The sequence below is a fragment of the Podarcis erhardii genome (assembly GCF_964252035.2).
Source record: "Podarcis erhardii genome assembly, chromosome: 6".
Classification (NCBI taxonomy): domain Eukaryota; kingdom Metazoa; phylum Chordata; class Lepidosauria; order Squamata; family Lacertidae; genus Podarcis; species Podarcis erhardii.
Window position 1 is genome coordinate 7359022 of NC_138510.1, and position 19955 is coordinate 7378976.

Here is a 19955-nt window from a genome sequence, read left to right on the forward strand (position 1 = left end):
CTTTGCAAAATCATCGCAGGAGATCTTGGGGTCCTCACCAGGCCCTGATGGTGGAGGTGGTTCCGTTAGATTGTGAAGCACCTGAAAGAGTCTCCTGCTGCTGTTTTCTGCAGATGCAATAGAGGCAGTGGAAAAGGTCCTCTTTGCCATCGCTATTACCACTTGGTAGGCTAGACGTTGAGCTCTAACCCACATCCGGTCTGGCGCTCTAGCCATCTCAGCAATTGTTTCATCGTCCTCAGCTCTGGGGAAAACCACATGACTGTCCGGGCTCCATGCAATCGGAGAGGGCTCTTTGGGGCCAGACAGCTGATAGCCCTGGTTAACTCCACATTCCAGCAGGCCACCAGGGAATCAGATGAAAGGCCATCAGCATGGGATAAAACATCTCCTACAACTCTTTGGAAACCATTTGGATCCATTAAGTGCCGAGGGTGAACCACAATAGAAGGCAGAGATTGTATTCTCATGACAGGACAGATGTAATTTAAAACAGCTATTTTATGTAAGTGGTTTGCAGAATTTTGCACAGCTCAAGATGATCTCCCTTTGTGTAGTGTAAAAACATTGTTTTTCTTCTCTTCTCTTTCTTCTCATTATTTTCCAGGTCATATATGGGAAATAAATTGCCTAACCTTGACGAAGGCTTTATTGCATATCACCCGCAATGAACTTCACCAATAGGATTTGAGATTTGATTAGGCCTCTCTTTATTAAGAGAAGCAAAAAAACTTTAATAATATCTTGAGGAAAGTGGCATAAATCACTGATGAAAAGAAAAGAAAAGTTGGCTGGATGTCAGTTAGAGCAGTTCTTCATTAGCTGTCTATTAATCCTGCCTTCATAATTGTACAATAAGAGAAACGCTCATAGCCCTGGTGTGAATAAACACGGAAGCGAAAAGTGTTAAAATCCTCACTGCAAACACAATGTAAAATGTCAGATCTATCACATAGCAATTGCTGAAGATGGGAGTCAAAGGATTCACAGTATTTGAAAAATATTGGCTTTGAAGAACTCAGTATTGTTATTACCTGTTGCTAGGAATCCAATATTGACCAAACTGTGGGAGGCAGTGGAAGACAGAAGTGCCTGGTGTGCTCTGGTCCATGGGGTCACGAAGAGTCGGACACGACTAAACGACAACAGCAAGGAAACCAATAGGTGTCTGGTTGGCCACAGCGAGAAATGAATGACGGACTATATGGGCCTTTGGCCTAATCCAACAGGCTCTTCTTATGCTCTTATTATCACCCTAGATCTTTATTGATGGTTGATCATGGTATATTAAGCATCAGCCTTCATGCAGAATATTTTCACCCTGGAATGAAGATGTAAGAAATTGGGCTAGAAGGGGATCAGGTTTCTTAGCTTAGCAAAACCTGCATCTAGCTTAAATATGTCAGCAATGAGATAGCAACCCCTCTGCTGAACGTCAGTTGAGAGGAATGTAGGAGAAATTCAGACCCACAAAATTATTTATTAAATTTATTTCAGTTTCCTGATACAGAAGCATAGGAGGTGGTGTTTGGTGAGCAAATGTTTGAAAGACTTTCAAAAGAGAGGAAGTTAAAAGGAGTGTGGGGCGACAGAGTATTTGTTATGTGACGTTAAATTAAGAAGTGGCAAAAGTTGTCTTTCTTGTTCATAAAGAAGATGAAAAGAGGGGGGAGGGTAATAATTAAGGAACTGCTCTTTTAATTTGCGTTAATAAGCATTGGCCCAGTTCCTTGCTGTGATCAATATACCATCAGCAGCCCTTAAAGTACAGCTTGAAGTAAGTACAAAGGAACGCTTGAATAAATTGTGCAGCAAATTAACCATTCCTCTCAAAGCTACTCTGTTCACTTTAATCAATAGTTGCAAAGGCTCCAAAGTGGTACGAGGCAAGAAGTGCAATGTATCTCCTTAGAGTCGGGAGATAATCTCGTTTGTTACTGAAAACTGGAATAAATACACAAGGGCCAATAAATTGAGTTGGAATTCTGGGAAGACAGAGGGACTGTCGGCTGGTGGCACCTGAGTCTGGATGATTTGCCAGTTCCTTGTTCTAGATGAGGTTGCATTCCCTCCGAGAGGGGAAAACAGATTCTGAGCTTGGGTGTGCTCCTGGGTCCAGCTTTGTCACTGAAGTTTCAGGTCACTACAGTGGGTAGAAGGGCCCTTTACTAGCTATGGTGTGCACACCACTTATGCCCATTCTTGGACAGCCATAGTTTGGCCATAGTGAGCCATTCACTGGTAACATCAAGGCTCAATTATTACATTGTGATGTATATTGGACTGCCCCTGAACCTGGCCCAGAGGCACCAGATGGTTCAAAACATTATGGCTAGGCTGCTGAAGGGAACAGACTGTCACCAGCACATCACTTTGATCTTCCAAAACTTGCAGTGGCTGCCCATACACTACTCAACCAAGTTCAAGGTTCTTGTATGAATTTACAAGGCATCAAGCTGGTCAAGGAGCAGATGGGGCTCATCAACCTGGGAAGGTAGCCCTTTTAAGAGAAGGAAAACACTGGTCCCAAACCTCCACTGCCTTGTGTGACATCTTGAGGAGAAGAAATGGCTAAGGAGTAAATCCTACACAAATCTGGAGTGGAGTCCCTAAGACAGTTGGATGGTTCCTTGTATGTCTCCTTCCAGCAACTGCTGCAACCAACATATTGCTGTGCTTTCTGTTGGACCTAGGGCTGCCATACATCTGGATTTTCCTGGACATTACCAGGATTTCAAAGGCTGAATTTCCAAAAGGTGGCACTTTGTCCTGGATCTTAGGCAAGTCAATTGAAAAATCACGTAGTCCCCCACCCCCATTTTTGTAAGCAAAAGCCCAATAACTTCCAGGTTTTCCTTAAAAAAACTCAACAGTTTTGGGGTCTTCCATCATAATAATAATAATAATAATAATAATAATAATAATAATAATAATAATTTATTATTTGTACCCCACCCATCTGTCTGGGTTTCCCCAGCCACTCTGGGCGGCTTCCAACAAAGATTAAAAATACATTAAAATGTCACACATTAAAAACTTCCCTGAACAGGGCTGCCTTCAGATGTCTTCTAAATGTCAAGTAGTTGTTTATCTCTTTGACATCTGATGGAAGGGCATTCCACAGGATGGGCGCCACTACGGAGAATGCCTTCTGCCTGGTTCCCTGTAACTTTGCTTCTCACAGTGAGGGAACCGCCAGAAGGCCCTCAGCACTGGACTTCGGTGTCTGGGCAGAACGATGGGGGTAGAGACGCTCCTTCAGGTTACTGGACCAAGGCCGTTTAGGGCTTTAAAGGTCAACACCAACACTTTGAATTGTGCTCGGAAGCTCAACAGCCTTCAGGATATCCTGTTTGTTACTTTTTGAAATATGACAGGATATCCTGTTTGTTACTTTTTGAAATATGATCACATCCGAGAGGTTGAGAGGGGGGTATTGTTGTCTGGGCAACCCAGGAGCTCCGTACCCACTGCCCAGGCTTGCACTCCAGTGATGTCACTTCACTGCTGCAAATGTAGTAGTTTGACTTCATCCCTGGAGTTGTGCCCCATTGTCCCTCAAGTCAGATGGATGCCAACAACAGATGGTGAATATGAGAAGACGATGCTGGACATGACAAACCTCTTCCCACATTGAGCAAGGCTCTCATGATTAAAAATATAACCATGCTCATGTTTACTCACTAGATGAGCCCATTGGTACAGACAAGCACATCTTACCTTGAAAATAAATGCCACAAAGTTCAATGGCATCTACCTCTGAGAAGATATGTTTCTTTCATTTATTCAAGTGCTTTTCATTTTAAAAAAAGATCAGTGTGGTTTCCAAAAGCCCAGCAACAAAATTAAACTGTGCAATTTAAACAGTTGAAATAGATTCAATAAAATCCAAGAAAACATCCTATGGTATCACAATAAAATAAAAGCAACAGAAGCAGCCAGCACTAACATTTAAAAAAGCCATAGACCAGAGCAGTTAACCAAATCCACCATAAGCTTAGGTAAATAAAGCTGTCTAAAGATATAGAAATGGGTGTCCTCATCTCACTGATTATTTTGAGGACCAACACCCGCTTCCTCCCAATGGCTGCAACCAGCAGCTTCAAATAAATGTTAAATAGTAAACCACAGAGCCTAGGACTTGCTGATCAGAAGGTTGGCGGTTCAAATCCCCGTAACGGGGTGTGCTCCTGTTGCTCAGTCCCTGCTCCTGCCAACCTAGCAGTTCAAAAGCACGTCAAAGTGCAAGTAGATAAATAGGTACCACTCTGGTGGGAAGGTAAACGGTGTTTCCGTGCGCTGCTGTGGTTCGCCAGAAGCGGCTTAGTCATGCTGGCCACATGACCCAGAAGCTGTACGCCGGCTCCCTCGGCCAATAAAGTGAGATGAGCACCGCAACCCCAGAGTCGGCCAGGACTGGACCTAATGGTCAGGGGTCCCTTTACATTTTTAGTACTGGTGGCAAGAAAGAACCCTGAGGCATCCTGCAACTCAGTTGACATAAGGGCTACTCTCTGGAGGCAGGTCCTGCAGAGAATAAAAGAGCTACCATATAGCTGCAGCCCCAACTCACGATGCATAGACCTGATCCAGGAAGCAGCCATGGCCAATTGAATCAAACCTGATATGGATAGGATTGTACTGTAAAACTCGTGCAATTTATTAAAGTGGGCTCTAGGCAATCACCAGCTAACCAAGCTCTTCCTTTGTTCTTCTGAAGCACCCAGCATCTTGAGAGACTGCAATCGATTTGGCCTATAGCCTTCCTGGTGCAGAGATGAGAGCAGCCCCTCCTCCGTGTGGGAATATATAAAGCCTTCTAAATGCACACTATAAAGTTTTCAGCACCAGACTCCAAAGCTATTAGAACGTTAATAAGCTGGAGTGCCAATTGAATGTGCACCAAGAACGTGGCAATTACTTTTGTTTCTCCTGTAAGCTGCCAGAAGAAGTCTCTAATGAATGGCCTAATGAGCAGGATTTTAAAACATTCAATTATTCCCTTCAGATGCTAATTTTTGCCACTTCTGCATTTCCCTGGGTTTTTTTTCCTTCTCCTTTTCAATTTGCCAAGGCAGATGTAGTTCCTGATTAGCCTGTCTTGCTGTCTCTCTGTCTCTCTGTCGCACACACTCACACTTAATTTCATATGCAGCACTTGCCATAAAGGACTCATCTGCTGTTTCGCACCTGGGCCAAGAGAGCCATTATAGCAACTGTAGCCAGCTGCTAAATGCATGCAGGCCTTGTCCCAGCCACCTCCTAGCAACCCTCTTCCAGGGCCAAAAGACATGCGACAGCAGGAGACCCAATACCAGATCTGCCCCTTTATAATTAATAGCAGCTGCAACTGCATCTGATTCAGACTGTGATGCTGGGGTAAACCTTTCCCTGCCACACAGTGTCCCCAGTTGATACCGTCTCCTATCCCTGTAACTAGCAGCTTTGGGAGAATTTTGATGGTGTGACTGGCAAAATGGAAAGAACATTTAAAGAGAGCGCTCTCCCCACTTGAGAATCCCAGCAACTGCTCTTCAGAAACATACCTCCTTTATTAATGAATGTTGTACATGGCCATTGTGGCTAATAACCACCGTTGGCTATCTCCTCCAGAAATTTGTCTAATCCCCTTTCAAGAAATCTAGGTTGGCATCCATCACTATATCCTACATTTGTGAACTCCACAGTTTGACAATGTTTTCTGACCTGATTCTTTCAACGTTCAGCTTCACTGGAGAACCCCAAGTTGTGTATTCTAAATAAAATGAATAAATATCCAGGCAAATGTGTGTAGAACCAGAAGCCTCTGGTGTTGAAGGTTTGAGAACCTATGCACAGAGACACTGAGGGTGCCTCTTACTCCTTGAGATGCTTTTATGCTTCTCCATGTTCAGGCCAGTGCCTGAGAAGGGCTCATACTTTTCCAGACTCTGTAGTTGTTCGTCTACAACAGGATTCCCAAACTTGGGTCTCCAGCTGTTGCTGAACTACAACTCCCATCATCCCTTACCATTGGTCTTGCAAGCTAGGGAAGATGGGTCTCCAGTTGTTGTTGGATTACAACTCCCAAGTTTGGGAAACCCTATTTTAACTAAAAGATCCTCACCTTCACCTGTTTCACCAAGTTTGGGAAACCCTAGTCTACAAGGAGGCTTGGTTAAACACACCCTACTCATGTATTTAGGGATGCGGGTGGCACTGTGGGTTAAACCACAGAGCCTAGGACTTGCCGATCAGAAGGTCGGAGGTTCGAATCCCCGCGACAGGGTGAGCTCCCGTTGCTCGGTCCCTGCTCCTGCCAACCTAGCAGTTCAAAAGCACATCAAAGTGCAAGTAGATAAATAGGTACCGCTCCGGCGGAAAGGTAAACGGTGTTTCTGTGCACTGCTCTGGTTCACCAGAAGCAGCTTAGTCATGCTGGCCACATGACCCGGAAGCTGTACGCAGGCTCCCTCAGCCAGTAAAGTGAGATGAGCGCCGCAACCCCAGAGTCGGCCACGACTGGACCTAATGGTTAAAGGTCCTTTTACCTTTACTCATGTATTTGGTATTTGTTGATTGTGATGTTGAATCATTAACATATTGTTACACACAACCCCAATCTCCAAGCGGTGAGAGAATCTAGGGGTTACAGGCATCTAGGTTTGGTTTCCATGGAACGAAGGCCAGAGAACACTGTGGTATCTTTAGAATACAGTATATAATTTTATCTACACATATATACAACCTGAGCGTAAGATGGAGGGGCTCACAACATTAACACCCCCAACAGATCTTGCTTCTCTATTAGTCACAGCTTTGATCCAGCACAGAGCAAGCATGTTTCTGTGTATCCAGCTCCCAGCCTGCTCCTAGCCTGCTTCCAGTTGAGTTCACACACAATACACCAGCTACTGTTCACCTACACAGCAACTAGGTGAGGCGGGTGATGGAAAACTCTGCCCCCATTAGCCCAGAGGGCACCATCACTTAGCTGTATCTAAGTGTACTTCACTCTTTTGGGGTGCTGCTGAGAACATTTAAGTCGTCTACTAAGGTCATTGTCTTATGAAGAAACTTGTTTGACTGGTTCAGCAGTAGAATCCTTTATTAGATTCTAACTCTCACTGGGTAAAGGACCCTCAAAACTGTAAGGGACTCAGGACATCATCTAAACTGATTCCCCAATATTGGCATTCATCTGTTCCCAGAGACAACACAGGGGCAAAGCCAAACCACTGAAGAATCACAGCACCTGCTGTGGCTGCAGAGACCAATAACTCATAACTTCTGCCTCCCATGTCATTTTTGCTGCATTAGCAGCACAAACATGACCTCCCCGGGGCACAGACCTGGGCAGTGTGTATGGAGGTCCTGGGCTGCCCAGAAAACAAGACCCTTTACTCAGCCTCACTAATGTGGTCCAAAGGAAAGCAGAGCAATATGTTTGGCACCAGCTTGGCTGCAGGAGTTGCTGGAAAGAGGCATAAAGGTAAAGGTAAAGGACCCCTGACAGTTAAATCCAGTCACAGGTGACTCTGGCGTTGCAGCGCTCATCTCACTTTACAGGCCAAGGGAGCCAGCGTTTGTCCGCATACAGATTTTCTGGGTCATGCGGCCAGCATGACTAAGTTGCTTCTGGTGCAATGGAACACCGAAACCAGAGCAGCACACGGAAACACCGTTTACCTTCCCGCCAGAGAGGTACCTATTTATCTACTTGCACTGGCGTGCTTTCGAACTGCTAGGTTGGCAGGAGCTGGGACCGAGCAGCGGGAGCTCACCGCGTCGCAGGGATTCGAACCACTGACCTTCTGATTGGCAAGCCCAAGAGGCTCAGTGGTTTAGACCACAGCGTCACCCACATCCCCTGGAAAGAGGCATACAATATGCCATCTAACTGTTTTAGAGACTCTACTCTGAATTCTTCTCCTGAATATGTTCCATAATAACACCCCCCAAAAACCCACAGTAATATTAAAAATGCATCAGTTATCTCTATGGCTACAGCAACTGTCATAAGTTAACAGGCTGCTTTTTCAAGATTATACAAACCAGTCTATAATACTGGGAAATGGGGGCAGGGAGGGTGCTACTAACATATCTGCTGTAATATTGCTCCACTTGAAATGCACGGTGTATATAATTCAGTTTCCACACAGATATGAACACCTGTTTCTATTCTCCACAGCACAGACTTCAGGCTGAAATGATGGATCATATATCATCGTTGTGAAGACATCTATATAATTGGATTGTCCTGTGTGCTGCCCTGCAGCCTTCTGAATGAGAAGAACTGATCTGATTTAATTGATCTTTCATTCTTTGTAGAAAGAATGGCAGAGCCCCTTCCCTCCTTAACACAGGATTTAATAAGGGCTGATGTGCATTATTTGATGCTGTGGTTGCCTCGATATATTGAGGAGCCATAATATTGAATCTGCTAGATCAAGGGAACTGATTGTGTCAAAGGTTGCCCCTTTGGGACAGCTGTTAACTGACCATTACCTTCTTAGCCAGATTGCTGGTCATTAACAAGGTGTGTCAAGGTAACCCAAGGATTGCTCAGCCTTTGAAGTAGCTCTAATGTCTTAGTCTTTCCAAAAAGGTAAATACACAACTCCTCTGACAAATGATACCCAAGTGACTGAGGAAATGCCCAGAGCTTGAGAGAGTAGGAGCTGGAGGTGCACAAATTTGGCAGATGAAGGTGGATGAATCTTTCGACTTTGGTCCTCTCAAATTTTCACGTTTCCCGATCTTAAATTCAGTTCTCCACATTTCTGCAGAAATTTATGGATTTTATTCTTTAGAATTTTTGTTCAAATCTCTTTGTTTTGTTTAACTAATATATTTTCAATAAAATATTTTTTTAAAAATTAAAAATATTTTTTGTGCAATTTTTTCCTAACACACACATTATTCTATGCAGCTTTGACTAATGTACACTTTTTTGCAAGCATCCACCACCAAAAAATAATGCATTTTTGTATATCTTCAGCAATATATTCATTTTTATGCACATCTTCCCCTAATATTCTGTAACCCAGTAATGTTTGCATATTGGCAAACATTACTGGGTTACAGAACTGCATCACAAAATTTGGTAAGTGTGAGTCTTGAAAGATTACTGTGTTTTGATGTTGCATTAGAAAGTGCAAATTTGATAAATCTGGCTTTAAATGTGAACTGAATCAAACCTGTCCCCCATTCCTATTGGTAGGCTTCACCCCCTCAGAAGGGGTGACCATGCCTGAAACTCAAATCCAATTCTGGCAGGAAATAATGAAGCTAGACACTTTGGGTTGTGTGCAACAAAGTTGCCCTGTTAGTGCACAGACATCTGCCTGGGCAATGAGACTTTTTCTCCCTTGCAATTCCCTTTGTGTCTCTATCCATCCAGTCTGTTCCAGAGCATCGGGAAAACAACAGAACAGGCCTGTGGAGTGCAGGGGTACAAGGGGAGAGGGAGAGGAGGTCCTGTTGGGCAAGCTGAAGTCCTTGCATTAATAGGATGGCTTTGCTGGATACAGCCCAGCATGAGGTTTTAAAGGTTGCATGAAAAGCCCATGGTGGTTTTACTGAAATTGTTAAATTGAGGGTGAAAACTGAAAGAGAATTATACAACTCAGCCATCATGCTGGCTCTGTGATCTATGGCATGGAGGAATACTCAGCAGCCTAGCTTAGAAAGAAAAGGTAAGTTACATTAGAATTCCTGCTCCGTGATTGCAGTTATGGAATTGTTGTCTTTCTTTCTTTCTTTTTTTTATAAATATCTTTATTGAACAATTTTAAAATATATCATTGACCACACACACTTTGACAGGTGAATATCAAATAAAGAATGAGAACAAGAAAAAAAAAGAACGGCTACATACAGAGGTAAAAAAAAGCAAAGAAAACAAAAGAGGAAAAAAGATAAAAAAGATAAAAGATAAAAAAGAAAAGAAAAAACAGAAAAAATCAACACCAGAGACAAATTTACAAACAAAGAACCTCCGTCCAACTCGGTTTAGGGTTAAGTAATCCTGTAATCTTTCCGCAGTTATCATTGCAATAATTCTATACATCGTAGGTGCTACGTACCGTCTGCTGTTATGTTGATAATTCCCAGATTAACTTCAATATAACTTATAAATTTATTCCATTCATTTTTAAATTTTGCATTATTATGATGCCTAATTCTTTGTGTCAATCTCGCTAGCTCTATATATTGAAACAGTCTCACTTGCCAATCTCTGATCGTAGGCATGTCGGGAGTTTTCCAGTTTTGCGCTATTAAGATCCTAGCCGCCACCGTGGCATACTGGAAAAATGTTTGGTCTTCACTCCTAATCTCCTCACCGATCATGCCTAAGAGGAACGCCTCAGGTGTTTTGAGGAAATTATATTTCAATATTCAATATTCATGCTGGCTCTGTGATCTATGGCATGGAGTAATACTCAGCAGCCTAGCTTAGAAAGAAAAGGTAAGTTACATTAGAATTCCTGCTCCGTGATTGCAGTTATGGAATTGTTGTCTGTCACATGACGGTGTATGTTTTGACTCCACAGAGTGGGAAGTGACGGAGACAGGAAGTTTGTGTTACTGTGTTCCGTGAAGTGGGACTATTGTCCTTTGTTCTTTTTCTTTTTGCTGTCTGATGCTAGAGAGAGAGGGAGCCGTGTTGCAGTGCTCCTTGTGTGTTTATATGTAAATAAAGTAGATTAGCCAGAATGCTGAGTTGCTGAGGTCTGTCACGCGAACTGCGAAGACTCTGCGGATCCCTAAGTGTGCCAATGTCTGTTGGCATCGGTTGCTGTGATCTTCGGGCTGAAGAAAGCTTTTGAAGCTCCCGAACAATTGACCAGGAGGGAGAGAACATGCCAGTCGGGCATGTGTCTCTGCCAGGGTCCTACTCGAGAGTGGGATGAGTTCCTGACAAGTTATGCCCCCCCCCCAAAGGATGATAGAGCTTTAAGATCTCTCTTCATGGCCATACAGCAAATGGAGAAATGTGTCAGTGGATGGGCATATCAGATCACATAATTTTTTTTCTGATTAAATATTTATTAAGTTTTCACAAATTATATAAAGACAAAACAACGCAACAATACAAACAAACATAAATCAGACAAAAACAAGTATAATTTCATTCCCTTATTTTCAAAGACCTTACTTCCCCGACTTCATCACACCTTCCCTTTCTGTATTCCAATTTCTAATCAAAGTTCAGCAAATCCTTTCCTTTAATCCTGTTTAGATCTTTACTTTTCTTTTCTTTTCATACCCATTACAGCTAGTAACCACATATTTTCTAAACCAACATCGTTTCAGCATTCATTAATTTTACAGTATTTTTTAAGATAGTCCTTAAATTTCTTCTAATCTTCTTTCGCCGTCTCTCTTCCCTGGTCTCGGATTCTGTCGGTCATTTCTGCCAGTCCCATATAGTCCATTACCTTCATCTGCCATTCTTCCAGAGTGGGTAGATCTTGAGTCTTCCAATACTTTGCGATAAGTATTCTTGCTGCTGTTGTTGCATACAAAAAAAAAAGTTCTATCCTTCTTTAACACCAATTGGCCGACCATGCCCAGGAGAAAGGCCTCTGGTTTCTTCAGAAAGGTATACTTAAATATCTTTTTCAGTTCATTATATATCATTTCCCAGAAAGCCTTAATCTTTGGGCATGTCCACCAGAGGTGAAAGAATGTACCTTCAATCTCTTTACATTTCCAACATTTATTGTCAGGCAAGTGGTAAATTTTTGCAAGTTTGACTGGTGTCATGTACCACCTATATACCATTTTCATAATATTTTCTCTTAAAGCATTACATGCTGTAAATTTCATACCGGTGGTCCATAACTGATCCCAGTCAACACTCATGATGTTATGACCCACATCTTGTGCCCACTTGATCATTGCAGATTTAACCATCTCATCCTCAGTATTCCATTTTAACAGCAGATTGTACATTTTTGACAAAGTCTTGGTATTGGATTCCAACAATTCTATTTCTAGCTTAGATTTTTCCACCTGGAAGCCGACTCTCTTATCCTTATTATAAGTCTCCAGAATTTGATAATAATGGAGCCAATCTCTCACTTTATCTTTTAATTTCTCAAAACTCTGCAATTTCAACCTATCTCCTTCTTGTTCCAAAATTTCACAATATTTAGGCCATTTTACTTCCATGTTAAGTTTTTTCAGTGCTTTTGCTTCCATAGGTGACAACCACCTTGGGGTCTTATTTTCCAAAAGATCCTTATACCTAATCCAGACATTATACAGTGCTTTTCTAACAATATGGTTTTTAAATGTTTTATGTATCTTAACCTTGTCATACCATAAATATGCATGCCACCCAAAAACATTGTTGAAACCTTCTAAATCCAAAATGTCTGTATCTTCAAGAAGTAGCCAGCTTTTCAGCCAGCAGAAAGCTGCTGCTTCATAATAAAGTTTAAAGTCTGGCAGGGCAAATCCCCCCCTCTCCTTCGCATCATTTAAAATCTTAACTTTTCTTCTGGGCTTCTTGCCCTGCCAGACAAATTTAGAAATATCTTTCTGCCACTTCTTGAAACAGTCCATCTTGTCCACAATTTGTAATGTTTGAAACAAAAACAGCATTCTAGGCAATACATTCATCTTTAACACTGTGATTCGGCCTAACAAGGAAAGCTTCAAACTTGACCAGATATCTAAGTCTTTTTTCACTTCTGACCATATTTTCTCATAGTTATCTTTAAATAAATTCACATTTTTAGCTGTCATGTTTATCCCCAAATATTTCACTTTCTTAACCACAGTTAAGCCTGTTTCATTCTGAAACCTCTCCCTTTCAATAAATGTTAAATTCTTCTCTAAGACCTTAGTTTTTAATTTATTCAACTTAAATCCTGCAACTTGGCCAAATTCTTGAATTAGTTCTAAAACTCTCTTAGTACTAGATTCTGGCTCTTGTAAAGTAAGTACCAAGTCATCTGCGAAAGCTCTCAATTTGTACTGTTTGGCTCCGACCTGTACCCCCTTAACCAGCTGGTCCTTCCTAATCATGTTCAGTAAGACCTCCAGGACTGAAATGAAAAGTAATGGGGAAATTGGACATCCCAGATCACATAAATTATAGAGTGGAAAGCTGTTGGAATGTTCAGGGAGACAGGAGAGGATATATAATTATTTATTAATATCCTTCCTAACTTGCACTAGCAAGTTCCTTTACTTAACAGAGTTTCACATTCCCCTTTTGGACGCACAACGGGTAGCTGGTTGCAGGCTTGTGTAAGCTTCTCACTATTAGGTTCCTGGTAAGTTCCCTTATATCCCTCTTAAAAAAATAAACATGTCACAATCTTGTATAAAAGTAGTTTACTCACATCAGTTCACAGTTGGATCCCTGAAGGACACTTCTTCACATACGATTTGTGAGATTGATGGACTTCCATTTCATGCCGCTCAATGTGGTATCTGAAGATGTGTGCATGCACACAAAAGCTTTTACTAAGAACAAACTTAGTTGGTCTCTTAGGTGCTACTGGACAATTTTATTTTTTAAAAATATATATTTCGAATGCGTCAGACCAACACGGCTACCTACCTGAGTTTAAATACAGTTTAAAGAAAGGCTGTAGCAGCAGATCTTCTTGCTTTTCAGCTGTTAGGAGGATTCGATCCTGTGTAAAAGCAGCACCCAAGCCCCGCAGGACTGATGGCTCTGCTCAACAGCTGTTGAGTAGAGGCATTATCCTGTGTGGTGAGATGGTAGGCAGGAAACAGCTGCAGCAGTGGCTTACCTTCTAACCAAGGAGATGCAGGCTTTTTTGTGTGGTTCCTCCACCCTGCCTCTCCTTCCAGCATGATGTCCTCACACCTGAGAGCCACAGGTCTGGGCTAATCCACTGTGACTCATGGTGATCAGTGGTTGTGTGTACCTGAGCTGTCCCATGGCCTGAAGTCCTACAGAAATGCTCATTTTGGCTCAGTCCTCAGCCAAATCCAGTGTGCAGCCCTAATTGAAATCCTTTTGGCAAGCTTGAAGTATTCTAAGCTAATCACAGACCCTCCAAGTGTCCCTGTTTTCCAGGGACAGTCCGGGATTTACAGAAGCCATCCCAGTTTCTGATTTGATGCCATGATGTCCCTCTTTTCCTTAGGATGCCCCTGTTTTCAACAGAGAAATGTTGGAGGGTGTGGAGTTTTCCAACTCCCAGACCATCTGAAGGCAGCCTTGCATAGGCAGGTTTTTAACTATTTAATGTTTTATTATGTTTTTATATATGTTGGAAGCTGCCCAGAATGGCTGGGGAAACCTAGTCAGATGGGTGGGGTGTAAATAGGATGATGATGATGATGATGAAGGAGGAATAGGACACCTCTATTTTCATCTGAGAAACATGGGAGGGTATGTAATCCGAGAACAAAACTTTTCTGTCATACCCAACCCGTGTTTCAGATAAAATGAGATGTTGCAATTTGTGGAGGCATAGATAAAGTGATGCACAGAGCTGTAAGTATACGGATCCTTAGACTTTTAGAGTAGCTTATTATGCAGCTACAGACATGGTTGTAGATAGTTCATAATATGTAGGCTCACTTAGAGATTATAAATTACTCCATTAATGAGGCGAAAAGCTGGAGTGAGCCCCACAAGCAGAATATTAGACAGCAGATTAATCTACCATTTTCATCTTGCTCCAAGTGAGTAGTACTCTCAGTAGTACTCCAAGTAGGCAAGACTCTCAGGGAAGTACTTGCCAACAAAGGAAGGGTTCCTGGTGCATCACAGTCTAAATAAATCAAGGTCAAACACATAAAATCAGTATAGGTCCAAACACAATCCAGAAGTGAGGTCAGTATTCCAGAGTATTTCACAAGACAGTTGCAGTAGCATAAAGAACAAGGAAGCAGAGATCTGTGCTGCTTCTGATAACTAGAAGGCTCAGGAGGGAGACTTTGCATACTCTGACCATCTGGACCACACCCTGACCAAAGCTGCTGGCACTAAAGGAGTTTCAGAGATTGCTTACTCATGAGTAAGCCCCTTTAGTCACAAGTAGCAAGATGAGAGATTTTACTTTCTTGGGCTCCATGATCACTGCAGATGGTGATTGTAGCCACAAAATTAAAAGACGCCTGCTTCTTGGGAGAAAAGCAATGACAAACCTAGACAGCATCTTATAAAGCAGAGACATCACCTTGCCAACAAAGGTCCGTATAGTTAAAGCTATGGTTTTCCCAACAGTGATGTATGGAAGTGAGAGCTGGACCATAAAGAAGGCTGATCGCCAAAGAATTGATGCTTTTGAATTCTGGTGCTGGAGGAGACTCTTGAGAGTCCCATGGACTGCAAGAAGATCAAACCTCTCCATTCTGAAGGAAATCAGCCCTGAGTGCTCACTGGGAGGACAGATCCTGAAGCTGAGGCTCCAATCCTTTGGCCACCTCATGAGAAGAGAAGACTCCCTGGAAAAGACCCTGATGTTGGGAAAGATGGAGGGCACAAGGAGAAGGGGACGAGAGAGGACAAGATGGTTGGATAGTGTTCTTGAGGCTACCAGCATGAGTTTGACCAAACTGCAGGAAGCAGTGGAAGACAGAAGTGCCTGGCGTGCTCTGGTCCATGGGGTCATGAAGAGTCGGACCCGACTAAACGACTAAACAACAAAGCAAGATGACTCTGGGTCTGTAGTGTGGGATGTAATCCATTGGAGCAGTCAAATACAACATTCCTTGTTTGCCTAGAGTGGACACAGACAGGGGGATGTTGATCCAGCCAAGGTAGAATTTCCTGTTCCACCTGGTCTGGAGCATCCTCCCCCTGCATATGGCCAGGTAGGTGGGGTCCTTTGCAGACCTAACAAAAGGCCCAATCACACAATCATCTCTCTCTTGATGTTCTCTCTCCCATTTTGGCCACTGCTCCTGATGCTGTCTGCTGGTTCTCTGCCAGCAGCACATGGGCCCATCCTTACAAGGATGTAAGCCACACTGTATCTGTAACTACAAGCTAAAGCCTGCCTTCAGGGATCATACTGTGAACTGAATGCGAGTAAACTTTTCATTGCGTATAAGGAAGACTCGTGTGTCTTTATTTCTTTTTGAGAGGGAACAAAGGGGTCTTACCAGGAATATACTCCAAACCGGGCATGCCAGATTGGATTGTTTAACTAAAGAAATCCAAACGAATCTGCAACTAGGTTCTTGCTGTGTAAAAGGGGAATAAGCTCTGCTATATATAATTCACTAGCGTGAGTGAGGAAGGATAATATTTAATCAATATATCCTCTCCTACTATCCACAACCTTCCCACATGTAGATGCACTCGATGACTTTGCTGTTCCAGTTGGTTCCTTTCGGGGCTGGTGTTCTCCAGGACTGCATAATGGTGGCTAAACATCCTCTTCTGATAGCTTGAGGGGTTCTCCATCAGGTCCCAGCCCAAGACGGCCCCTCAAAGGGGTCCTCAATATTGGTTTCAGGGGACCCTGCCTGTTTCCTAAAGCCATCAATCTGTGGCACGTCTGGAGTCTGGTCAGGTCCAGGCATCACAACTATATGTTTTGGAAAGTTGTTTGTCTATGCATTAGAACACTTCCTAAGATATTGTAACAACATTTTGCACCATGGTTCCTGAGATCAAGCAGCAGGTGTTTATGTATGGCTACAGCTGGGTGCCATTTTGAATCAAGATGGTTCAAAACTGCACAGGTTTTGAGGTTTCTTTGAAATTCCAAACAACACTGGGTATGAGGCCACTAGTTCCCCGATAATTAATGGTGCTCCACTAATTGTATTTATTTAAAAGCTTTCACAGCTCCTTTATTCCAAGTAATGCTTTGTTGTGTTCCTACCAGCATGAGCTTAAATGGAAGCCGTGTGCACCTTTATTAAAAACTGGAGAATGGCACCAGGTGGTCCTCTGTCTGAGAAGCATTTGGTTATGACTCAGTCCCCATCTCCCTTGTAGATGAATCTCTCAGTAGCCACCCACACAAACAATAACTTTCAGGCAGCTTTTGCTAATTAAGAGTTCACTCTTGAAAAACTATGCTTGCTGCAGCCCAGTTCAGTTAATTGTTGCCTACATATGCTTAAGAACATAAGGAGAGTCCTGCTTGCTCGGATCAAAAGTTTGTCTAGCACAGATTTCAGTTTCCAGCTTGAGCTAAGAAGATGCTTCTGGGAAGTCCACAAGTCTGTCACAAAGGCAGTACCCCTCCTGCGTTTTTTAGCTCACACTATTGAAAATGGATGTGGTACATTAACAACAACAACAACAACAACAACAACAACAACAATTTATTTGTACCCCACCCATCTGTCTGGGTTTCCCCAGCCACTCTGGGCGGCTTCCAACAAAGATTAAAAATACATCAAAATGTCACACATTAAAAACTTCCCTGAACAGGGCTGCCTTCAGATGTCTTCTAAATGTCAGGTAGTTTATCTCTTCGGCATCTGATGGGAGGGCGTTCCACAGGGCGGGCGCCACTATCTAGAAGGCCCTCTGCCTGGTTCCCTGTAGCTTTGCCTCTTGCAGTGAGGAAACCGCCAGAAGGTCCTCGGAGCTGGACCTCAGTGTCCGGGCAGAACGATGGGGGTGGAGACGCTCCTTCAGGTATACAGGACCGAGGCTGTTTAGGGCTTTAAAGGCCAGCACCAACACTTTGAATTGTGCTCGGAAACGTATTGGGAGCCAATGTAGGTCTTTCAAGACCGGTGTTATGTGGTCTCGGCGGCTGCCCCTAGTCACCAGTCTAGCTGCTGCATTCTGGATTAGTTGTAGTTTCTGGGTCACCTTCAAATTTAGCCCCACATAGAGCGCATTGCAGTAGTCCAAGCGGGAGATAACTAGAGCATGCACCATTCTGGCGAGTCAGTCCGCGGGCAGGTAGGGTCTCAGCCTGCGTACCAGATGGAGCTGGTAGACAGCTGCCCTGGATACAGAATTGACCTGTGCCTCCGTGGACAGCTTCAACTTGGATGGCTGTAAAAGCGGTTTAGATGAACTCATGAAGGATGAGACTATCAGTGGCTTCTGTATCCAAGTTAGTGTGTTTTACCTTGCTTTTGGATGCAGTATGCTTCTGAATACCAGTTGCTAGAAACCACAGGAGGGGAGAGTTCTGTTGCACTCAGATCAAAGAATCATAGAATTGTAGATTTGGAAGAGACCGTCCAATTCCCTGCAATGCAAGAAACCTTTGCCCAATGTGGGGTTCGAACCCACAAAATCCTGCTTGCTAGTTTCCCACACACATGTGGTTGACCACTGTGAGAACTGATGGAATAAGGTTAGCAAAAACACACCTAAGAAGCTTAAATTGTATATATGACTGACACCCTTCTTTGGAAATTAAACCAATGTCCAGACTTTAACATTCAAAAACTTTTCTTGCAGAAACTTAGTGATAAATTAAAACATGTTTACAGTCACATGCTTCTCCAAACATGGGCTTACAGTCTGTTCTTCTAACTTCCAAACAGCTGTTGTTTGCTTTCCAGAGCTCAGCACTCAGGCTGCTGTAACTCAATTAGGCCATGTCTTGCAGCTCCTAGGCGAGAATTTCACTTTTACCTTCTCCTACAGCTTTGCTCTCTTTCTTTCAAGCAAAGAAGCACTCCAGCACTCTATTCAGCCTAGCAGTGTTCACAGTGGATTCTAAAACACAGTCATCTTGCTTCACATAAAAATGGAGCCTCTCCTTCACTAGTTACTTCCCATGTGACCAACATTAGCCAATCACATGAGAACTACTTTCTAGAATTCAGTTACCAACCAATCAAATTTAAACACATGGTAATGCATACAATGGGACACAGGTGGCACTGTGGGTTAAACCACAGAGCCTAGGACTTGCCGATCAGAAGGTCGGTGGTTCGAATCCCCGCAACGGGGTGAGCTCCCGTTGCTCGGTCCCTGCTCCTGCCAACCTAGCAGTTCGAAAGCACGTCAAAGTGCAAGTAGATAAATAGGTACTGCTCCAGCAGGAAGGTAAACGATGTTTCCGTGCACTGCTCTGGTTCGCCAGAAGCGGCTTAGCCATGCTGGCCACATGACCCAGAAGCTGTACGCTGGCTCCCTTGGCCAATAAAGCAAGATGAGCGCCACAACCCCAGAGTTGGTCACAACTGGACCTAATGGTCAGGGGTCCCTTTACCTTTACCTTTAATGCATACAAGCATTTATAATTTCAGTGAATCAAATCACTACACTTAACAAGAGCAAGATGTTGGCCTGATCTAGCAAGTTCTTCATTGTGGGATAATCTCAATTAAGGATGGGCCCTAAACTGGCAGTGGCCAACTAGGGAAGAGACTTTGTAGTAGTGACGGATAGCATCAACTCAGTGAATGGTAGCAATAGAAAATGGCACACTCTGTACTAGAGATTATTAGGATTTGAAAATTAGATTGTCAGTATTGTCATAAAAAATATATGGTGCAGCCGCATATGGAATATTGTGTGCAGTGTTTTTCATTTGCAGATAAATGATTTGCTGTCTGATTTTCAATTGGAATTCTCAGAACAGAAATTTAAAAAAATGCAAACTGAAATAATAAAATACAGTGATAAAATGCAAAACACAAGGGCAGGTTCAAAGGCATGAGAGCCAGTACTGCTCCCAATAATATAACTTTAATCGTAAAATATCTGTCCATAAAAATTGTCTTAACTGCTTGAATAAAACTGCAATGGCAAGCTGTATCATAAATCCAGGAGGTTGTGTAATCTCAAAAGGGATACTGTAGATCTAGAAAAGTAGAATGGGACAAAAATAAATAGGGTGCTGGAACACGCCAGAAAGGATAAAGCATATGTGATTCCTCAGAACATTGCTGGACTATGACTCTCAATGACTATGCTGGCTGGACTTGACAGGATTTGTAGGCCCAGAAGCGCCACTGCGGCAGTGCCGACACAACGCGACATCACGTTATGTCACGGGTGCCATCAGGCACTCATAATCTGTGGCCCAGGTCAGTGCCCC